At 46.1% G+C, this 17,364-nt stretch overlaps 1 protein-coding gene and 1 pseudogene across 5 annotated transcripts in view; one reads left to right on the plus strand and one right to left on the minus strand.

The window, feature by feature from the left end:
* Positions 1-17,364, plus strand: part of LOC139259631 (tensin-1-like) — an 875,917-nt gene that overhangs the window by 489,275 nt on the left and 369,278 nt on the right. The window lies entirely within an intron of this gene.
* LOC139260511 (U2 spliceosomal RNA) lies at positions 17,070-17,306 on the minus strand (annotated as a pseudogene).

Genomic DNA, 17,364 nt, shown 5'->3' on the forward strand with positions numbered 1-17,364 from the left:
GCTGTGGTCAGCTCTGGCCTTTATCCCCACTCTCGGGCCTCAGCTTGCTCTCGCTCATGCACACTGCCGCTTTGCGGAAAAAGTTCGGAAAAACCGCCCCCACTTCACCGAACTCTCCCACTTACCAAACTCTTGTTTTCTCACTCTGAGCTGATGCACTAAAAGCAGAGAAGTCCTGCTACAACTGTACAGGGTATTGGTGAGACCACACCTGGAGTACTGCGTACAGATTGGGTCTCCGTAGTTAAGGAAGGATATACTTGCTTTGGAGGCAGTTCAGAGAAGGTTCACTCGGTTGATTCCGGAGACGAGGGGGTTGACTTATGAGGAAAGGTTGAGTAGGTTGGGCCGATACTCATTGGAGTTCAGAAGAATGAGAGGTGATCTTATTGAAATGTATAAGATTATGCAGGGGCTTGACAAGGTGGATGCAGAGAGGATGTTTCCACTGATGGGGGAGACTAGAACTAGAGGGCATAGTCTTAGAATAAGGGACCGCCCACTTAAAACTGAGATGAGAAGAAATTTCTTCTCTGAGTGTTGTAAATCTGTGGAATTGTCTGCCCCAGAGAGATCTGGAGGCTGGGTCATTGAATATATTTAAGGCGAAGATAGACCGATTTTTGAGCGATAAGGGAGCGAAGGGTTATGGGGAGCAGGCAGGGAAGTGGAGCTGAGTCCATGATCAGATCAGCCATGATCGTATTGAATGGCGGAGCAGGCTCGAGGGGTCGAATGGCCGACTCCTGTTCCTATTTCTTATGTTCTTATGATAAGGAGCAGGAACCCTGGCTGATTCCCATTCTCTCTAACTTAGGGGTCACTGGGCAGTGATCAGGAGCAGGAACCCTGGCTGAATTCCCCCTCTCTCTTATGTGAATTGGCTAGAATACATTGGCAAATGATACTTAAAGGATTGACGGTGGATAGCCAATGGCAAATATTTAAAGATCACATGGATGAACTTCAACAATTGTACATCCCTGTCTGGAGTAAAAATAAAACGGGAAGGTGGCTCAACCGTGGCTAACAAGGGAAATTAAGGCTAGCGTTAGATCCAAGAAAGAGGCATATAAATTGGCCAGAAAAAGTAGCAAACCTGAGGACTGCGAGAAATTTAGAATTCAGCAGAGGAGGACAAAGGGTTTAATTAGGAGGGGGAAAATAGAGTATGAGAGGAAGCTTGCTGGGAATATAAAAACTGACTGCAAAAGCTTCTATAGATATGTGAAGAGAAAAAGATTAGTGAAGACAAACATAGGTCTCTTGCAGTCAGATTCAGGTGAATTTATAATGGGGAACAAAGAAATGGCAGACCAGTTGAACAAATACTTTGGTTCTGTCTTCACGAAGGAAGACACAAATAACCTTCCGGAAATACTAGGGAACAGAGGGTCTAGTGAGAAGGAGGAACTGAAGGAAATCCTTATTAGGCATGAAATTGTGTTAGGGAAATTGATGGGATTGAAGGCCGATAAATCTCCAGGGCCTGATAGTCTGCATCCCAGAGTACTTAAGGAAGTGGCCCTAGAAATAGTGGATGCATTGGTGATCTTTTTCCAACAGTCTATTGACTCTGTATCAGTTCCAATGGACTGGAGGGTAGCTAATGTAACCCCACTTTTTAAAAAAGGAAGGAGAGAGAAAACGGGTAATTATAGACGTTAGCTTGACATCAGTAGTGGGGAAAATGTTGGAATCAATTATTAAAGATGAAATAGCAGCGCATTTGGAAAGCAGTGACAGGATCGGTCCAAGTCAGCATGGATTTATGAAAGGGAAATCAGGCTTGACAAATCTTCTGGAATTTTTTGAGGATGTAACTAGTAGTGTAGACAAGGGAGAACCAGTGGATGTGGTGTATTTGGACTTTCAAAAGGCTTTTGACAAGGTCCCACACAAGAGATTGGTGTGCAAAATTAAAGCACATGGTATTGGGGGTAATGTACTGACGTGGATAGAGAACTGGTTGGCAGACAGGAAGCAGAGAGTCGGGATAAACGGGTCCTTTTCAGAATGGCAGGTAGTGACTAGTGGGGTGCCGCAGGGCTCAGTGCTTAGTCCCCAGCTATTTACAATATACATTAACGATTTAGATGAAGGAATTGAGTGTAATATCTCCAAGTTTGCAGATGACACTAAGCTGGGTGGCTGTGAGCTGTGAGGAGGATACTAAGAGGCTGCAGGGTGATTTGGACAGGTTAGGTGAGTGGGAAAATGCATGGCAGATGCAGTATAATGTGGATAAATGTGAGGTTATCCACTTTGGTGGCAGAATATTATCTGAATGGCGGCAGATTAGGAAAAGGGGAGGTGCAATGAGACCTGGGTGTCATGGTACATCAGTCATTGAAAGTTGGCATGCAGGTACAGCAGGCGGTGAAGAAGGCAAATGGTATGTTGGCCTTCATAGCTAGGGGATTTGTGTATAGGAGCAGGGAGGTGTTACTACAGTTGTGCAGGGCCTTAGTGAGACCCATGTAAGTGGTTAGTGTTGGCCTGTGACGCCTCATCATATGGGTTCGGTTGTGTGCTTCAGCAAGCCAATGTATCAGGCAAACTCCAACCAGTTGCATATACATCCAGAAGTCTGTCTAAGGCTGAAAGAGCCCATTGTATGGTGGAGAAAGAGGCTCTAGCATGCGTATAAGTGGTTAGAAAAATGCACCAATACCCGTTTGGGCTTCGATTTGAGCTTGAAACAGACCACAAGCTGCTCACTTCACTGTCTACGGAGAGCAAAGGTATAAACACCAATGCCTCGTCCCGCATCCAAAGATGGGCACTGATGTTATCCGCTTATGATTATGTCATCCGCCACAGACCAGGCACTGAAAACTGTGCTGATGCGCTTAGCCGGCTACCATTGCCCACAACCGGGGTGGAAATGCCGCGGCCCGCAGACTTGCTGCTGGTCACGGACGCCTTCGAGAGCGAGGGGTCACCCGTCATGACTCCGCAAATTAGGACCTGGACCAGCCAGGATTCTGTACTGTCAAGTGTAAAAAGATATGTCCTAAATGGAAATTGGTCTGCCATTCCCAGGGAAACGCAGGATGAAATGAAGCCTTATAGCTGCCGCAAAGATGAATTGTGTATTCAGTCTGATTGTCTGTTATGGGGTAATCATGATGTTATGCCAAAAAAAAGCAGGGAAACTTTTATGTAAGATTTACGCAGTACCCACCCAGGCATTGTCATGATGAAGGCCATTGCCACGTCTCACGTTTGGTGGCCCGGCATTGACTCGGACTTGCAGTCATGCGTGCATCAGAGAAACACTTGCATGTAACTGAGTAACGCACCTGTGGAGGCTCTGCTGAGTCTGTGGTCATGACCATCCAAACCGTGGTCAACGATCCACATCGACTTTGCAGGCCCCTTTCTCAGCAAAATGTTTTTAGTGGTAGTGGACGCTTACTTCAAATAGATTGAATGCGTAATCATGTCATCCAGCACGTCCACAGCCACTATTGAAAGCCTCCGGGCCGTGTTCGCCACCCATGGCCTGCCCGACAATGGGCCGTGTTTCATCAGTTTGGAGTTCCACGAGTTTATGACCCGTGGTGGCATCAAGCTTGTCAGGTCTGTCCCTATCAAACCCGCGTCTAATGGTCAAGCGGAGCGAGCTGTCCAAACCATTAATCAGTCCCTTCAGACTCGCTTGTCCCGCATTCTGCTCAGTTACCAGACGAAACCACACTCGCTCACCAGGGTCCCTCCTGCCGAGCTGTTAATGAAGAGAGGCCTCAAAACCAGGCTCTGCGTTGTACACCCGGATCTCAATGATCGCGTCGAAACCAGGAGGCAACAGCAGCAATGGTACCACGATCGCGCGGCCGCATCACGTGACATCGCTGTTCATGACTCTGTGATTGTCCTGAATTATGGTCATGGTCCAAAGTGGGTTGCTGGCATGGCTTTGGCCAAGGAGGGGAGCAGGGTGTTTGTAGTCAAACTGTTAAATGGCCAAACGTACAAGAGGCACATCGACCCAACCAAACTGTGATTCACAGACAACCCAGAACATCATCATCGACCAACCAACACACATCCAACCATCAGTTGACCCTTGTGTCAGTCACAAAGACGAACCGACCATCCCCGACAGTCCTGTCAGACCGACTGCTCCGCAATGCAGCAATGGTCCCACTAACTCACCCAAGCTTGGGTTCCAACTGAGAAGATCAACCAGGGAGCAGAAGGCCCCGGACCGTCTCAACTTGTAAATACAATCTGTTCCAGGGACTTTGGGGGGAATGATGTTATGTATGTTAACTGGGTTTTACCTGCCACCGGAGGGCGCGACTGTCGGAGTCCCAATGGTCACTGGCAGACACGTGCAGGCCGTGTATATAATGTTGGCAGCCATGTTGAATCCTCACTTTGAGAATAGATAAACTGGAGTAAGGTTATGACTGAACTAGCTCAACGTACTTAGCCTCGTGGAGTTATTCGACACTTAACAGTACTGACTGTTTGGCTCAAAATTTTACAGCATTGTAGTGAGACTGAATGGGGTTTTGGTCTAACACATCTGTCTGTACTGTAACTGGGTATGTCTGTGAAGGGAAAGATGTAGGGCCCACTCCCTTCACCCCACCATTAGTGGAGTGCCTTCAGGAATTCCCTCACTAAACTCTTCCCTCGCTTCTCTCTCTCCTCCTTTAAGACCTTCCCTAAAACCGCTGCTCTTTGACCAAGCTTTTAATCACCCCTCGTAATCCCTTCCTTGGCTTGCCGTTCATGTTTTCTTCCGCCTCCCTGAAGCCCCCGGGCTGTTTTTTCACGTTAAAGGTGCGTTATATACAGTAAGGTGTGTTTTATACAGTAAGGTGCATTATATACAGTAAGGTACGTGATATACAGTAAGGTGCGTTATAACAGTAGGGTGTATTATATACAGTAAGGTGTTATAACAGTAAGGTGCGTTATATAGTAAGGTGTGTTGTACACAGTAAGGTGTGTTATATACAGTAAGGTGCGTTGTATACTGTAAGGTGTATTATATACTGTAAGGTGTGTTATATACAGTAAGGTGCGTGATATACAGTAAGGTACGTGATATACAGTAAGGTGCTTTGTATACTATAAGGTGCATTGTACACAGTAAGGTGCGTGATATACAGTAAGGTGCGTGATATATAGTAAGGTGCGTTGTATACTGTAAGGTGCATTATATACTGTAAGGTGCGTTATATACAGTAAGGTGCGTTGTATACTGTAAGGTGCATTATATACTATAAGATGCGTTATAACAGTAAGGTGTGTTATGTACAGTAAGGTGTGGTATATACAGTAAGGTACGTGATATACAGTAAGGTGCGTTGTATACTGTAAGGTGCATTTAATACTGTAAGGTGCGTTATATACAGTAAGGTGTGTTATAAGGTACATTGTATATGGTAAGGTGCATGTCGTTATGATGGAGGAGACTGTATTGTGAGAATTGGAGGTTAGGGACAGTGTGTGTTTGTTGATGGAGAGACTGCAGTTAGAGAATATCTCTCTGCCTCTGTTTCTGTCTGCACCCCCTCACCCCGCGCCCCCCCCCCCCACCGTCTAACTCTCTCTGACTGTCCCTTTCTCTCTATCTCTTTCTCTGTCTCTCCCTCGCTGTCTCTATTTCTCTTGCTCCCTCCCTCTCTCTGTCTGTCTCTCACTCTCTCCCTCTTTCTGACTTCCTCTGTATCCCTGTCTTATTTGTATCTTTCTCTCTCTCTCTGCGCTTCTCTTTGTCAGTCTGTATGTCTCTCTATGTCTCTGTCTATATCTATCTGTCTGTGTCTGTCTGCCCGCCTGTCTGTCAGTCTCTGTCTCTGTCTGTCTCTCTCTCTCTCTGTCTGTTTCTCTGTCTCTGTCTGTCTGTCCGTCTGTCTCACTCTCTGTCGCTCTGTCTGTCTGTGTGTGTCTCCCTCTGTCTCTCTGTCTCTCTCTGTCTTTCTATCTGTCTGTCTCTCATTCTGTTTCTCTCTCTCTCTGTCTCTCTGTCTGTCTCTCTGTCTCTCTCTCTGTGTCTCTCTATCTGTCTGTCTCGCTCTTTCTATCTGTCTCTCTCTCTCTGACTCTCTCTCTATCTGTCATCTCTCTGTCTCTATCTCTGTCTCTTTGTCTCTCTCTGTCTCTCTGACTCTCTCTCTCTCTCTGTCTCTCTCTCTGTCTCTCTCTCTGACTGTCTCTTTCTCTCTCTCTCTCTCTCTCTCGCTCTCTATCTGTCTGTCTCTCTCTCGCTCTCTATCTGTCTGTCTCTCTCTCGCTCTCTCTATCTCTCTGTCTCTCTGTCTCGCTCTCTCTGACTGTCTCTATCTCTCTCTCTATCTGTCTTTTTTTCTCTCTGGCTCTCTCCTCTCTGTCTGTCTCTCTATCTTTCCCTATATTTTTCTTTCTCCCTACGAACATCACCGGGATGTTTTTGAGTGCTGCTCTCACAGCGGGTGGGACCATGTAAACCTTTAGCTCCATGTAAAGGAAAATAGGGATGCAGTTGCATTAGATGCACACTGACCCCTGAAAACATTTCCAAAGAAAACAGTGAAGCAGTGAGTGATGTGAATCATGTGAGAGCTCTGGGCGGTGATCATGTGTAGTTTGTTCACAGACTGTGAGTGTGAAGAGTTGCCCCAGGTTTGGGTGCAGTGCTCAGCTCAGTATTAACACAAGGGGAACATCACACAAAAACTCAATACCATTTAGGAGTTATCAGATATCAGTTTCCTTTTACATGTACAGGAGACACTGAGACACGCACGGGGTGTACAGTACCAGACGGGAGGGAATCGTTTATCTGCTGTGTACTGTTATACACAGGTATGGACCCTGAGAGAACCTCAGGTCTGAGGGATCATAGAATCATAGAAATGTAGAAAAATAGGTGCAAGAGTAGGCCATTCGGCCCTTCGAGCCTGCACCGCCATTCAATGAGTTCATGGCTGAACATGCAACTTCAGTACCCCATTCCTGCTTTCTCGCCATACCCCTTGATCCCCCGAGTAGTAAGGACTACATCTAACTCCTTTTTGAATATATTTAGTGAATCAGCCTCAACAACTTTCTGTGGTAGAGAATTCCACAGGTTCACCACTCTCTGGGTGAAGACGTTTCTCCTCATCTCGGTCCTAAATGGCTTACCTCTTATCCTTAGACTGTGACCCCTGGTTCTGGACTTCCCCAACATTGGGAACATTCTTCCTGCATCTAACCTGTCTAAAACCGTCAGAATTTTAAACGTTTCTATGAGATCCCCTCTCATTCTTCTGAACTCCAGTGAATACAAGCCCAGTTGATCCAGTCTTTCTTGATATGTCAGTCCCGCCATCCCAGGAATCAGTCTGGTGAACCTTCGCTGCACTCCCTCAATAGCAAGAATGTCCTTCCTCAAGTTAGGAGATCAAAACTGTACACAATACTCCAGGTGTGGCCTCATCAAGGCCCTGTACAACTGTAGCAACACCTCCCTGCCCCTGTACTCAAATCCCCTCGCTATGAAGGCCAACATGCCATTTGCTTTCTTAACCGCCTGCTGTACCTGCATGCCAACCTTCAATGACTGATGTACCATGACACCCAGGTCTCGTTGCACCTCCCCTTTTCCTAATCTGTCACCATTCAGATAATAGTCTGTCTCTCTGTTTTTACCACCAAAGTGGATAACCTCACATTTATCCACATTATACTTCATTTGCCATTCATTTGCCCAATCACCTAACCTATCCAAGTCACTCTGCAGCCTCATAGCATCCTCCTCGCAGCTCACACTGCCACCCAACTTAGTGTCATCCGCAAATTTGGAGATACTACATTTAATCCCCTCGTCTAAATCATTAATGTACAATGTAAACAGCTGGGGCCCCAGCACAGAACCTTGCGGTACCCCACTAGTCACTGCCTGCCATTCTGAAAAGTACCCATTTACTCCTACTCTTTGCTTCCTGTCTGACAACCAGTTCTCAATCCATGTCAGCACACTACCCCCAATCCCATGTGCTTTAACTTTGCACTTTAATCTCTTGTGTGGGACCTTGTCGAAAGCCTTCTGAAAGTCCAAATATACCACATCAACTGGTTCTCCCTTGTCCACTCTACTGGAAACATCCTCAAAAAATTCCAGAAGATTTGTCAAGCATAATTTCCCTTTCACAAATCCATGCTGACTTGGACCTATCATGTCACCTCTTTCCAAATGCACTGCTATGATATCCTTAACAATTGATTCCATCATTTACCCACTACCGATGTCAGGCTGACCGGTCTATAATTCCCTGTTTTCTCTCTCCCTCCTTTTTTGAAAAGTGGGGTTACATTGGCTACCCTCCACTCCATAGGAACTGATCCAGAGTCTATGGAATGTTGGAAAATGACTGCCAATGCATCCGCTATTTCCAAGGCCACCTCCTTAAATACTCTGGGATGCAGTCCATCAGGCCCTGGGGATTTATCGGCCTTCAATCCCATCAATTTCCTCAACACAATTTCCCGACTAATAAGGATTTCCCTCAGTTCCTCCTTCTTACTAGACCACCTGACCCCTTTTATATCCGGAAGGTTGTTTGTGTCCTCCTTAGTGAATACCGAACCAAAGTACTTGTTCAATTGGTCTGCCATTTCTTTGTTCCCTGTTATGATTTCCCCTGATTCTGACTGCAGGGGACCTACGTTTGTCTTTCCTGCTTTCTCTCCATACCCGTTGATCTCTTTAGCTGTAAGGGCCATAGCTAACTCCCTCTTGAATATATCCAATGAACTGGCATCAACAACTCTCTGCGGTAGGGAATTCCACAGGTTAACAACTCTCTGAGTGAAGAAGTTTCTCCTCATCTCTGTCCTAAATGGCCCACCCCTTATCCTAAGACTACATCCCCTGGTTCTGGACTTCCCCAACATCAGGAACATTCTTCCCACATCTAACCTGTCCAGTCCCGTCAGAATCTTATACTTTTCTATGAGATCCCCTCTCATCCTTCTAAACTCCAGTGAATACAGGCCCAGTTGATCCAGTCTCTCCTCATATGTCAGTCCTGCCATCCCTGGAATCAGTCTGGTGAACCTTCGCTGCACTTCCTCAATAGCAAGAATGTCCTTCCTCAGATTAGGAGACCAAAACTGAACACAATATTCCAGGTGAGGCCTCACTAAGGCCCTGTACAACTGCAGTTAGACCTCCCTGCTCCTATATTCAAATCTCCTAGCTATGAAGGGCGACATACCATTTGCCTTCTTCACCGCGTGCTGTACCTGCATGCCCACTCTCAGTGACTGATGAACCATGACACCCAGGTCTCGTTGCACCTCCCCTTTTCCTAATCTGCCGCCATTCAGATAATATTCTGCCATCGCGTTTTTGCCCCCAAAATGGATAACCTCACATTTATCCACATTTTACTGCATCTGCCATGCATTTGCCCACTCACCTAACCTGTCCAAATCACCCTGCAGCCTCTTAGCGTCCTCCTCACAGCTCACACCGCCACCCTGCTTAGTGTCATCCACAAACTTGGAGATATTATACTCAAATTCCTTCATCTAAATCGTTAATGTATATTGTAAATAGCTGGGGTCCCAGCACTGAGCCCTGCGGCACCCCACTAGTCACTGCCTGCCATTCTGAAAAGGACCCGTTTATCCCGACTCTCTGCTTCCTGTCTGCCAACCAGTTCTCTATCCACGTCAGTACATTACCCCCAATACCATGTGCTTTGACTTTGCACAATAATCTCTTGTGTGGGACCTTGTCAAAAGCCTTTTGAAAGTCCAAATACACCACACCCACTGATTCTACATAAGAACATAAGAACATAACAATTAGGAACAGGAGTAGGCCATCTAGCCCCTCGAGCCTGCTCCGCCATTCAATAAGATCATGGCTGATCTGGCCGTGGACTCAGCTCCACTTACCCGCCCGCTCCCCGTAACCCTTAATTCCCTTATTGGTTAAAAATCTATCTATCTGTGACTTGAATACATTCAATGAGCTAGCCTCAACTTCTTCCTTGGGCAGAGAATTCCACAGATTCACAACCCTCTGGGAGAAGAAATTCCTTCTCAACTCGGTTTTAAATTGGCTCCCCCGTATTTTGAGGCTGTGCCCCCTAGTTCTAGTCTCCCCGACCAGTGGAAACAACCTCTCTGCCTCTATCTTGTCTATCCCTTTCATGATTTTAAATGTTTCTATAAGACCACCCCTCATCCTTCGGAACTCCAACGAGTAAAGACCCAGTCTACTCAATCTATCATCATATGGTAACCCCCTCATCTCCGGAATCAGCCTTGTGAATCATCTCTGTACCCCCTCCAAAGCCAGTATATCCTTCCTTAAGTAAGGTGACCAAAACTGCACTCAGTACTCCAGGTGCGGCCTCACCAATACCCTGTACAGTTGCAGCAGGACCTCCCTGCTTTTGTACTCCATCCCTCTCGCAATGAAGGCCAACATTCCATTCGCCTTCCTGATTACCTACTGCACCTGCAAACTAACTTTTTGGGATTCATGGACAAGGACCCCCAGGTCCCTCTGCACCACAGCATGTTGTAATTTCTCCCCATTCAAATAATATTCCCTTTTACTGTTTTTCTTCCCCCAAGGTGGATGACCTCACATTTTCCGACATTGTATTCCGTCTGCGAAACCTTAGCCCATTCACTTAACCTATCTAAATCTCTTTGCAGCCTCTCTGTGTCCTCTACACAACCCGCTTTCCCACTAATCTTTGTGTCATCTGCAAATTTAGTTACACTGCACTCTGTCCCCTTTTCCAGGTCATCTATGTATATTATAAACAGTTGTGGTCCCAGCACCGATCCCTGTGGCACACCACTAACCACCAATTTCCAACCCGAAAAGGACCCATTTATCCCGACTCTCTGCTTTTTTATTCGCCAGCCAATTCTCTATCCATGCTAATACATTTCCTCTGACTCCGCATACCTCTATCTTCTGCAGTCACCTTTTGTGTGGCACCTTAGCGAATGCCTTTTGAAAATCTAAATACACCACATCCATCGGTACACCTTTATCCACCATGCTCATTATATCCTCAAAGAATTCCAGTAAATTAGTTAAACATGATTTCCCCTTCATGAATCCATGTTGCGTCTGCTTGATTGCACTGTTCCTATCTAGATGTCCCGCTATTTCTTCCTTAATGATAGTTTCAAGCATTTTCCCCACTACAGATGTTAAACTAACTGGCCTATAGTTACCTGCCTTTTGTCTGCCCCTTTTTTAAACAGAGGCGTTACATTAGCTGCTTTCCAATCCGCTGATACCTCCCCAGCGTCCAGAGAATTTGGGTAGATTATAACCAATGCATCTGCTATAACTTCCGCCATCTCTTTTAATACCCTGGGATGCATTTCATCAGGACCAGGGGACTTGTCTACCTTGAGTCCCATTAGCCTATCCAGCACTACCCCCCGAGTGATAGTGATTGTCTCAAGGTCCTCCCTTCCCACATTCTTGTGACCAGCAATTTTGTGGCATGGTTTTTGTGTCTTCCACTGTGAAGACCGAAACAAAACAATTGTTTAAGGTCTCAGCCATTTCCACATTTCCCATTATTAAATCCCCCTTCTCATCTTCTAAGGGACCAACATTTACTTTAGTCACTCTTTTCCGTTTTATATATCTGTAAAAGCTTTTACTATCTGTTTTGATGTTTTGCGCAAGTTTACCTTCGTAATCTATCTTTCCTTTCTTTATTGTTTTTTTCGTCATTCTTTGCTGTTGTTTAAAATGTTCCCAATCTTCTAGTTTCCCACTTACCTTGGCCACCTTATACGCATTGGTCTTTGATTTGATACTCTCCTTTATTTCCTTGGTTATCCACGGCTGGTTATCCCTTCTCTTACCGCCCTTCTTTTTCACTGGAATATATTTTTGTTGCGCACTATGAAAGAGCTCCTTAAAAGTCCTCCACTGTTCCTCAATTGTGCCACCGTTTAGTCTGTGTTTCCAGTCTACTTTAGCCAACTCTGCCCTCATCCCACTGTAGTCCCCTTTGTTTAAGCATAGTACGCTCATTTCTGACACAACTTCCTCACTCTCAATCTGTATTACAAATTCAACCATACTGTGATTACTCATTCCGAGAGGATTTTTTACTCGGAGATCTCCCGTGTCCACTCTGCTAGTTACATCCTCAAAAAATTTCAGAAGATTTGTCAAGCGTGATTTCCCTTTCATAAATCCATGCTGACTTGGACCGATCCTATCACTGCTTTCCAAATGCACTGCTATTTCATCTTTAATAATTGATTCCAACATTTTCCCCACTACTGATGTCAGGTTAACCGGTCTATAATTACTTGTTTTCTCTCTCCCTCCTTTTTTAAACAATGGGGTTACATTAGCTACCCTCCAGTCCATAGGAATCACTCAGTCAAGAGCTAGTTACAACATGCTGCGGTGCAGAGGGACCTGGGGGTCCTTGTGCATGAATCCCAAAAAGTTGGTTTGCAGGTGCAGCAGGTAATCAGGAAGGCGAATGGAATGTTGGCCTTCATTGCGAGAGGGATGGAGTACAAAAGCAGGGAGGTCCTGCTGCAACTGTATAGGGTATTGGTGAGGCCGCACCTGGAGTACTGCGTGCAGTTTTGGTCACCTTACTTAAGGAAGGATATACTAGCTTTGGAAGGGGTACAGAGACGATTCACTAGGCTGGTTCCAGAAATGAGGGGGTTACCTTATGATGATAGATTGAGTAGACTGGGTCTTTACTCGTTGGAGTTCAGAAGGATGAGGGGTGATCTTATAGAAACATTTAAAATAATGAAAGGGATAGACAAGATAGAGGCAGAGAGGTTGTTTCCACTGGTCGGGGAGACTAGAACTAGGGGGCACAGCCTCAAAATATGGGGGAGCCAATTTAAAACCGAGTTGAGAAGGAATTTCTTCTCCCAGAGAGTTGTGAATCTGTGGAATTCTCTGCCCAAGGAAGCAGTTGAGGCTAGCTCATTGAATGTATTCAAGTCACAGATCGATAGATTTTTAACCAATAAGGGAATTAAGGGTTACGGGGAGCGGGCGGGTAAGTGGAGCTGAGTCCACGGCCAGATCAGCCATGATCTTGTTGAATGGCGGAGCAGGCTCGAGGGGCTAGATGGCCTACTCCTGTTCCTAATTTTTATGTTCTTATGTTCTTATGTTCTTATGTTTTCATGTTCTAGTACAGGAGTTCCAAAACACTTTGTTGGAGACTTTTAATTTCAAGTGAACCCTTGTTGAGAAACATAGCTTGTGTGGGACTCTGCAAATGCTGACTATTGATGGCTTGGAATGGAATTAGAAAGAAAGAAAAAGAAAGGATTGGCTTTTAAAGTATATCACTTTTCGAATGTGGGAAACACGGCAGCCAATTCATGCACTGCAAGATCCCACAAACATCAATTAGATAAATGACTAGATAATCTGTTGTGGTCGTGTTGTTTGTGGGATAAATATTGACCAGGGCATCAGGGAGAACTCCGCTGGTCTTCTTGTTCTGGTAATGCCTGAGAAGGCAGACATGGCCTTGGTTTAACATCTCATTAGAAAGATGAATTTCCACAAGTGGTCCCCAGTCTTGTACTGTAATTGTGGCAGAAACTGCGGAGAAAGGAGAGCAAGGGCTGTGGTCTATTCCTCGGGAGCTTCTGGCCCATTCCCTACCTCCTTTTCCTCTCCACAGTTCGTCAGCGTGTTATCACTTCCCAAACCTATTCCCGGTAACTCCACACTTGAATCTCTCCAATCGTGTTCCTGCCCCTGCCACACCACTGAAACGACCCGAATCAAAGTCACAAAAGACATCCTGTGTGACTACGACTATGGGAAAGCATCACTCTTCATCCTTCTCGACCTGTCTGCAGCCTTTGACACGATTGACCATTCCATCCTCCTCCAACGCCTCTCCCTCGCGGTCCAACAGAGTGACACTGGCTTCACCTGCTTCCACTTTACCTATCCAGTCGTAACCAGAGAATCTGCTGCAATGGCTTCTCTTCCAGCTCCTGCACCGTTACCTCTGGCTTCCCCAAAGGATCGTTTCTAGCCTCTCACCTCGATCCCATCTCCATACTGCCCCTCGGCGACATCATCCATAAATACCTCAGTTTCCACATGTACGCTGACGACACCCAACTCTACCTCATCACCTCCTCTCTCGACCCCTCCACACTGTTTGATTTGGCACATTGCTTGTCGAACATCCAGTACTGGTGGGGCCACAACTTCCTCCGACTAAATATTGGGAATACCGAAGCCATCGTCTTCACCTCCCACCACAAACTCTGTTCCCTAGCCGCTGTTTACACCGGTCCGCCGTTGGACGCTGGACCTCACCATACTGCTTGAGCTTCTGACCATATTGCCTCTCCATGACCAATATCATCTACTTGCACCTTTGTCACATCGCCCGTCTCTACCCCTGCCTCAGCCCATCTGCTGCTGAAATACTCATCTGTGCCTTTGCCACCTCCAGAATAAATTATTCCAATGCTCTCTCGGTCGGCTCCCATCCTCCATCCTCCATAAACATAAGCTCTTCCAAAAGACATTGCCCTTATCTTAACTCGCATCAATGACTTCAATGAAAGTAAGAATTAGGAGAGATGTGATTGGCTATCGCCCATTTTCGGCTATTGAGTTACTGAGTTACATTGGCTCCAATGCCTCATTTTAAAATTCTCATCCTTGTTTTCAAATCTCTCCGTGGCATCGCCCCTCCCGACCTCTGTACCCTCCTCCAGCACCACAACCCTCTGAGATCTCTGTGCCCCTCCAACTCTGACCACTTGTGCATCGCCCACATATCAAAACATCCAAGATGCTCCCAGATACATAATTGGACAAAAATTGACACTGAACCAAATAAGGAGACATTAGGAACGATGACTAAAACCTTGGTTAAAGAGCTGCATTTTAAGGAAGGTCTTAAGGGAGGAGTGAGTGGTGACGAGGAGGAGAGGTTCAGCGAAGGAATTTCAGATCCGAGGACCGAGGCACCTGAAGGTATGGCCTCTGATGGTGGGGCGAAAGGATGGGGATGCATTGGAGTTGGAGGAACGCAGAGTTCCTGGAGGGTGGTAGGACCAGAAACGTTAACAGAAATAGAGAGACAGAGGCCATGAAGGGATTTAAATACAAGGACGAGTTTTTTAAATCAAGGCGTTGGTGGAGCGGGCGCGAGTACAGGGGTGATAAGTGAACGGGAATAGGTGCAGGTAAGGATACAGACAGCAGAGTTGTGGGTAAGCTGAAGAAAGTATACAGGGTGGACATTTGTGAATGGACCTGTAGCATTCCCCTGCACCCTGGCCAGTCTCTTGCCCCAGTGTGAGCTCGAAGCCAAGGAGCTAAATGCTCCAGGTTATACTGCTGCTGAATGAATGATTAACCTGTCTCCCACCGAATACATTGTTATTCCAGGATAAACCTGCGACATGAATTCATGCACGGTACAGCTTCAGTTGGGCTGGATTAATGTTTGCAGGATGATGCCGATGCTGAGCCTGCCGTCTTAGCACAGGCCCTTATAAGTCCCAGCAGCATTGTCTGCACTCCCGAACTTTACAGCCTTGTATGGAAACCTGGCAGCCATGTTTATCCATCACGGCTAGGGACTCAGAACAACAAAAGAACATTAGAAATAGGAGCAGGAGTCGGCCATACGGCCCCTCGAGCCTGCTCCGCCATTCAATAAGATCATGGCTGATCTGATCAAGGATTCAGCTCCACTTCCCTGCCCGCTCCCCATAACCTCTTATCTCCTTATCGGTTAAGAACAGTGACTCTGTACAGTTAGTGAGTGACCCTTACCCTGAATAAACAGTGACCCTGTACAGTTACACAGTGAGTGACCCTTACTCTGAATAAACAGTGACTCTGTACAGTTAGTGAGTGACCCTTACCCTGAATAAACAGTGACTCTGTACAGTTACACAGTGAGTGACCCTTGCCCTGAATAAACAGTGACTCTGTACAGTTAGTGAGTGACCCTTACCCTGAATAAACAGTGACCCTGTACAGTTAGTGAGTGACCCTTGCCCTGAATAAACAGTGACTCTGTACAGTTAGTGAGTGACCCTTACCCTGAATAAACAGTGACTCTGTACAGTTAGTGAGTGACCCTTACCCTGAATAAACAGTGACTCTGTACAGTTAGTGAGTGACCCTTACCCTGAATAAACAGTGACTCTGTACAGTTAGTGAGTGACCCTTGCCCTGAATAAACAGTGACTCTGTACAGTTAGTGAGTGACCCTTACCCTGAATAAACAGTGACTCTGTACAGTTAGTGAGTGACCCTTACCCTGAATAAACAGTGACTCTGTACAGTTAGTGAGTGACCCTTGCCCTGAATAAACAGTGACTCTGTACAGTTAGTGAGTGACCCTTACCCTGAATAAACAGTGACTCTGTACAGTTACACAGTGAGTGACCCTTACCCTGAATAAACAGTGACTCTGTACAGTTACAGTGAGTGACCCTTACCCTGAATAAACAGTGACCCTGTACAGTTACAGTGAGTGACCCTTACCCTGAATAAACAGCGACTCTGTACAGTTACAGTGAGTGACCCTTACCCTGAATAAACAGTGACTCTGTACAGTTAGTGAGTGACCCTTACCCTGAATAAACAGTGACTCTGTACAGTTAGTGAGTGACCCTTACCCTGAATAAACAGTGACTCTGTACAGTTACACAGTGAGTGACCCTTACCCTGAATAAACAGTGACTCTGTACAGTTACAGTGAGTGACCCTTACCCTGAATAAACAGTGACCCTGTACAGTTACAGTGAGTGACCCTTACCCTGAATAAACAGCGACTCTGTACAGTTACAGTGAGTGACCCTTACCCTGAATAAACAGTGACTCTGTACAGTTAGTGAGTGACCCTTACCCTGAATAAACAGCGACTCTGTACAGTTACAGTGAGTGACCCTTACCCTGAATAAACAGTGACTCTGTACAGTTTTTTTTTTTTTTTTAATTCGTAGCCAATCGTTCCAATTCTTTGTCAAATCACAAACGCCAGAGGTCACCTTGCACATGCCAAGGATCACTCTGCGCCAATGCTCTTAGCCAAAAGGCCTAGAGCCACTGCACCGTTCCTGGAAGTACTGCAATACCAGGTTCGTGCCATGGAGGTGGATAGGTCAGGTCCCCCACACACCTCCGTGGAGGTGGATGGGTCAAACCTCCCCACCCACCTCCTGTTTCCAAAAATGCAAGCATATACCTTCCTGACCAGGGAGAAACCACCCGGAGGTCATGGTGGCTGGTCAGAAACGGTACTACACTTGATCTTAGCCAAAAGGCCACAGTGAGTGACCCTTACCCTGAATAAACAGTGACTCTGTACAGTTACAGTGAGTGACCCTTACCCTGAA

This window comes from Pristiophorus japonicus, chromosome 3 (assembly GCF_044704955.1).
Source record: "Pristiophorus japonicus isolate sPriJap1 chromosome 3, sPriJap1.hap1, whole genome shotgun sequence".
In the NCBI taxonomy this organism is placed as follows: Eukaryota; Metazoa; Chordata; class Chondrichthyes; family Pristiophoridae; genus Pristiophorus; species Pristiophorus japonicus.